This window comes from Leptonychotes weddellii, chromosome 4, assembly GCF_054177405.1.
Source record: "Leptonychotes weddellii isolate Sample4059 chromosome 4, ASM5417740v2, whole genome shotgun sequence".
NCBI classification, from domain to species: Eukaryota; Metazoa; Chordata; class Mammalia; order Carnivora; family Phocidae; genus Leptonychotes; species Leptonychotes weddellii.
The window spans coordinates 37,626,790-37,633,790 of NC_138372.1; the positions used below are offsets into that span (position 1 = coordinate 37,626,790).

A 7,001-nucleotide genomic window follows, 5' to 3' on the forward strand; every position below is an offset into this window, starting at 1 on the left:
AAGGGGGGTGGCAGATTTAAAGATGATTGCCATTAGGTGGCCTGATGCAGTGAGCATGGCACCTGTTGTCATTTCAGCCTTTACTGTTACAGCCATTTCCTAACTGGTGTGGCCACATCCAGTTTTTCCCCATTTTTCATTCTCCACAGCACTACCAGATTGATGTTCCTGATATGCAGATTAGACTATGTCATTCTCATGCTTGAACATTTTAAGGGCTTTCCGTTGTCTTAAAGATAAAGTCCATTTGGGGTGCCTGCGTGGCTCAGATGGTTAAGCGTCTGCCTTCAGCTCAGGTCATGATCCCAGGGTTCTGGGATCGAGCCCCGCATCGGGCTCCCTGCTCAGCGGGGAGTCTGCTTCTCCCCCTCCCTCTGCTTCTCCCCCTGCTCATGCTCGCTCTCTCTCTCGCTCTCTCTCTCCTTCGCTCTGTATCTCTGTGTCTCGAATGAATAAATAAAAAAATCTTAAAAAAAAAAAGATAAAGTCCATTTACGCTGCTTGGGCTGGGATCCTAATCTTTTGCCATTTCCTCCTCCCCAAATCAGTCCAATATTCTAGACACATTCAAACCAGTTTCCCAAATACACCTTTTTTCATGTCTCAATGTCATTGTTAGTGTTCTTTTCTCTTTCAAGATGTCCTTATCCTTCTCTACTTGACAAACTAATTCTACTCTTTTTTTTAAAAAAAAGATTTTATTTATTTGACAGAGAGAGACACAGCGAGAGAGGGAACACAAGCAGGGGGAGTGGGAGAGGAAGAAGCAGGCTTCCTGCCGAGTAGGGAGCCTGACGTGGGGCTCGATCCCAGGACCCTGGGATCATGACCTGAGCCGAAGGCAGATGCTTAACAACTGAGCCACCCAGGCGCCCCTAATTCTACTCTTTATGATCTAACTCCTCAAGGAGCACTTCCCTGATTTTTTATTCACTTCCTTTGGTGGTGGCATAAGCCATGTATTTATACAGCTAAATACAAATCTCTCATTTTGAGCTCCTTGAAATCAGGGCCAGGTCATAATAAATGCTCAGCAGTAATAATAGTTGAATGCTAAAAAAAAAAAAAAAAAGTTGAATGCTTATCGAGCACTTACCTTATGTCATTTACCTAAGTGTGTATTTGTATTAACTCAATCTCTGCAATAACCCTATGTGGTAGATACTGTTACTGTCATTTTACAAATGAGAACACTGAGGCTTAGAAAAGATTAAGTAACTTGTTACAAATTATATGGTTAATAACTAGCAAAGCTCAGGGTTGGACTTAGGGTCCATGTTCTTGCTCCATATGTCACAGTGGCTTACTGTGACATTCTCTAAATGGTGTTTTTTGATGAACCAAAATTCTTAACTTTGATGTAGTTAAATTTATCTGTCCTTTTCTTTCTTTTTTTTTTAATTTTATTTATTTATTTGACAGAGAGAGACACAGCGAGAGAGGGTACACAAGCAGGGGGAGTGGGAGAGGGAGAAGCAGGCTTCCCGCGGAGCAGGGAGCCTGATACGGGGATCGATCCCAGGACCCTGGGATCATGACCTGAGCCGAAGGCAGACGCTTAACGACTGAGCCACCCAGGCACCCCTCTGTCATTTTCTTTATAATTAGGAGTTCTGTATCCTGTTTAAGAAGCTTTTTTCTATTCCCAAATTACGATGGTATTCTCCTGTTTTACCTTCTGGAAAATTTGTTGTTCTTTCACAGTTAAGAATAAAGGAATCACCTGGAATTAATTTTTGTGTGTAGTACAAGGTAGGGTCAGGTTTTTATTTTTTTCCCCATATTGTCCTGGCACCACATATTGAAAGATTGTTACTTACTGCTCTTTGGTGCCACTTTTATCACAAATCAAGTGTCTGTGTACATGAGTGGGCCTGTTTCTGGGCTCTATTCTGTTTCCTTGGTGTGTTTATTTATCCTTGCTCCAAAACCGCATTTTCTTAATTACTATAGCTTTATAATATGACTTTATATTTGAGAGAGTAAACCCTCTAAGAATGTTTCTATCTTTTCCAGAAAGCCTTTGCTATTCTTTATCTTTTGTACCATTTTGTATTTGTATTTTAGAATCAGCTTGACAAATTCCAAAAATGCCTTTTGGAATTTTAATTTGTGTTGCATTTAATCTATAGGTTAATTTTAATATGTTGCAGTATTGAATTTTCCAATCCTTGAAATGATATTTCCATTTACTTATGTCTTTTTTGATTTATCATAATTTTTTATATAATTTTTTAAAATTTGAAACAATCTTATACTTACAGAAAAGTTGCAAGTACAGTACAACCCCCCAAATTGAGAATAAGTTGCTAAATGAATGTCCCATCATCCCTGAATGCTTTATATTTCCTGCAAATAAGGAAATTTTCCTTATTTACAACCACTAAAATCAGGAAATTAACATTGATGCACTAATATCTTCTAATCCTTAGACTCTGTTCAGATTTCTCCACTCTGTTCAGATTTCTCCAGTTGTCCCAGTAATGTCCTTTATAGCAACAGGATCTGGTTCAGCGTCACATTTTACATTTAGTTTTCATGTCTCTTTCAGTCTAGAATGGTTCCACGGTCTTTCCTTGACTTTTATGACCTTGACACTTCTTTTTTTAAAGATTTTATTTTTAAGTAATCTCTGCATCCAACATGGGGCTTGACCCCACAGCTCTGAGACCAAGAGTCACATGTTCACCTACTGAGCCAGCCAGGTACTCCTGATCTTGACAGTTTTAGAAGTTATAGGCTAATTATTTTGTAGAATGTTCCCCAGTTTTTTTTTTCTGATGTTTTTTCATGATTTGATTGAGATTACATTGTATCTTTGGCCCAAAGATCACAGAAGTGATTCTGTGTTCTTATTGCAGGGTTTGTCCCACTACTGATGATATTTACTTTGATCATCTCATTAAGGTGATATTGCCAGACTTTGTTGTTAAATTTCATCTTTTTCCCTTCTTATTTAATATTTTGTGGGGAAGTATTTGGAAGCTATGCCAATATCCCATTCCTCATCGAACTTTCAGTTTATGTATATCAGTAGTAATATGGTTTCCTGTTATACTGAACCGACTATAATTCTTTACTATCATCATTTATTTTAATGCCCAGATTGCCCTCAGTTTGGCCAGTAGAATTCCCTTTAAACTGATTTCTGTGTTCTTTTGACATGTCCCTATAATTCTGTTGAGTATTTCCTTATTTTATGGCACAAAAAAGTATTCCCTTCCTTACTTTCTGGCACAAAAAAAAGATGTTCCAGGCTTATTTTCTCCCTTCCCCGTCCTATTCCATAATCAGTCCTTTTTCCAAGAAGCCCTGGTATCTTTTAATGGAGAATGGTATTTAGAAATCAACACCTAGTGTTAGGTGTATTTGGTGCTGTTAGGTGTCATGGCACCCAGGCCCTCTCATAGCTAAGAAACATACATGTTAGATACATGTATGTGTACACACATGTGCATCCATGTCCATATTTATTTACTTATATATTGAAAACTGTGAGTTCATATCAATACCTTATCCCCAGAAATCACTCTGGTTTTCTCGCCTACCATATTTGTAGCACTATTTTCCAACCCCTTAAAGTGAGAAACCTTTACCCTTGTTATGTTTACTTATTTGGCCAATCCTTCTGTATGTAATTAGTTTCCCATCATTACCCACTTCCTTGTGTGAATGTCATCCTTACTCCACTCAGCCTTGGAAACCTGTGCCGGGTTGATTCTGTCCCCTGCAACATGGACTCCCTCTTCTCCTTTCTTGGATTCTGACTCCTCATGCTGCTCTTCTCCACTTTGTAGATTCCCTCTTCATCATGTTTTGGGCTTTGGTGCCTCATGCCACATTGTGTGTTGGTATGATGTTCAGTAGTCCCGCCTCATGTGGAGTTTTGCTTTCTGTGGTTTCAGTTACCCACGGTTAACTGAGTTATGGAAGCAGATGATCCTTCTGACATATTGCCTAATGCTACTTCACAATGCCTATATTAATTCACTTCATCTCATCACGTAGATATTTTATCATCTCCCATCATCACAAAAAGGGTGAGTATAGTACATTAAGATATTTTTAGGGCACAGATGTATGTGAGGAACAGACCACATTCACATAACTTTTATTGTATATTGTTATAATTGTTCTATTTTATTATTGTTAGTCTCTTACTGTGATCTCTTACTAATTTATAAATAAACTTTATCATAGGTATGTATGGGAAAAAACACAGTGTATATAGGGTTTGGTACTATCCATGGTTTCAGACATCCTGGGTGTCTTGGAACATATCACTTGTCGATAAGGGGGGACTATTGTTGGCCCTCCACATCTTGCTCAGGCTCTGATTCCTGAGCTGGATCTTTCACTCATTTGGTATAGTACTTTTAACTAAACCACAGAGCTCATTTTCCCTCTAATGTTCCTTTTCTGTTTTAGGATTCAATTCAAGATCCCACATTGCATTTAGTTATGGCAGTTCCTTATTCTTTTTTTTTTTGGCAACTTCTAAGATTTTATTAACATGAGTTTTTAAAAACAAGCATCCATACCAGTGTGGGGGTGAGGGTGGGAGAGGAGGGGATGGGGGGAAGAAGGGAAGAGGGGAGGGGAGGGTAAGGCAGGGCATGACCGGGGGAAGGAATTCTGCTCTATTGGTAATAAAGCTCCAGGTTCATCCCATCATGGATTTCATAGCCCCCAGAGACACATGGTCCTTAAAAATCGTGTACCACTTCTTCAGGACGATCTTGTTCCAATGGGTGCCAGTTTGGGCTGTGATCAGCTTCTTAAGGTCCCCGATGGTATCATCAGTGTTGCACTTAATGCGGACCTTCTTCCCTAGACGGTTGTTGCAAACAACCTTGATCATCCTGTCTGGAGCTCGAAACGCCTGGAACCAGCCGACGCCACAACCTCCTCGCTCGAGGACGGAGCCGGGGTCCTCCTTATTCTTTTCTTGTCTTTCATGACCTTGACTTTTTTTTTTAATTTTTGTTTTTTTAAAGGTTTTATTTATTTGACAGAGAGAGAGTGCACAGGCAGAGGGAATGGGAGAGGGAGAAGTAAGGCTCCCTGCTGAGCCTTACTCAGGGCTCAATACGAGGACCCTGGGATCATGACCTGAGCTGAAGGCAGCCACTTAACCGACTGAGCCACCCAACCGACTGAGCCACCCAGGCACATTTATAACCTTGACATTTTTGATGAGTATTATTTTGTAGCATGTCTCTCAATTTGGGCATATTTGATGTTTTCTCATGATTAGATTGAGATTATATATTTTTGGAAGAATACCACAGAAGTGATGCTGTTTCCTCCTCTGTGGGTTGTATTGGGAGGTATATATTATATCAATAAATTTATTACTGGTGATGTTAACCTTAATCACTGGACTAAGGTGATGTCTGCCAGATTTCTCCATCATAAAATTACTATTTTTCCCTTTGTAATTTATAAGTATCTTGGGGAAGATACTTTGAGACTTTGCTAATATCCTGTTTCTTCTCAAACTTTTGCTCACCGATCTTAGCTATCAATATGCCATCAGTGGATCTTGTTTGTGATAATTACTGTTGTGGTTTTTGTCTAATGATTTTTAAATCTCTCTCATTCCTTCTGTACTAACGAGTTGTAATTCTTCTGAAGAAAGAGCCTGTGCCTTCTTCCCCATTTATTTACTTATTTAATTACTTATATCATTATTAGATTCTTGGATATTTATTTTATTCAGTGGGTTATAGCCCAGTACTATCATTCTGTGGCTCAAATTCTTTAGGTGTTGGCCACTGGAACTCCTTCAGGTTGACTCCTGTTTCCTTTTGACATGCCCCTCATTCTTTTCAAGCACTTCCTCAATCTACCTATCTACCTACCTACCTACAGTACGTAGGTAGTTTATTAATTTCATTAGTTATTTCAGGTAATCAACTTTAAATTTTATTGATCTTATATTTGCTATTTGATTATTTTATGTTCTTTATCATTTTCTTTCTACTCATTTTGAATTTAATTTCCTGTTGTTTTCAGCCTTTTAGCTTCTCTATACATGGATTTTAGGCTATAAATTTCCCTTTATGTACAGTTTTAAACTGCCTCCAGCAAGTTTCAATATGTCTTATTTTCATTTATGCAGTTCTAAGCATTTTCTAATTTCTTTTTTTTTTTTTTTCAAGATTTTACTTATTTGAGAGAGAGAGAGAGATGCACTAATGGGGGTAGAGGGTGGGGAGAGGGAGAAGCAGGCTCCCCACTGAGCAGGGAGCCCCATGCAGGCCTCAATTCCATGACCTCAGGATCATGACCTGAGCTGAAGCCAAATGCTTAACTGACTGAGCCACCCAGGCGCCCCTAAACATTTTCTAATTTCTAGTGGGATATTTTTCTTTGACCAGTGGATTATCTAGTTGTGTTTTTTTCCCCAAACATCTGAATATTTTCTAATTTATACTTTTGTAACTGATTTCTAGCTTATATTTTCACTATAAATATGTTTTGTATGATTTCAATCTTTGAAATTTGTTGAGACTTGTTTTAGGATTCATTATATGATCAATTTTGAGAAATGTTCTATGTGTGCTTGAAAAGAATGTCTGTTTCATATTTGTTCTGTGTAGTGTTCTATGTATATCCATTGGATCAAGTTTATATCAGGGATTGTTCATATCTTCTAGATTCTTTTTTTTTTTTTTTAAAGATTTTATTTATTTATTTGACAGAGAGAGACACAGTGAGACAGGGAACAGGAGAGTGGGAGAGGGAGAAGCAGGCTTCCTGCGGAGCAGGGAGCCCATTGCGGGGCTCGATCCCGGGACCCTGGGATCATGACCTGAGCCGAAGGCAGGCAGACGCTTAATGACTGAGCCACCCAGGCACCCCTTTATCTTCTAGATTTTTACTAATTTTTTGTCTGCTTCGTCTAATTGGTTAATGAAGGAGATGTATTAAAATCTGCCATTATGGGGCGCCTGGGTGGCTCAGTCGTTAAGCGTCTGCCTTCAGCTCAGGTCATG

General features: G+C 38.9%; 1 protein-coding gene and 1 pseudogene across 1 annotated transcript in view; one reads left to right on the plus strand and one right to left on the minus strand.

The window, feature by feature from the left end:
* OSBPL9 (oxysterol binding protein like 9) overlaps positions 1 to 7,001 on the plus strand; it is a 175,429-nt gene that overhangs the window by 86,757 nt on the left and 81,671 nt on the right. The gene's annotated exons all lie outside the window — the stretch shown is intronic.
* LOC102748945 (ubiquitin-like protein 5 pseudogene) lies at positions 4,473 to 4,928 on the minus strand (annotated as a pseudogene).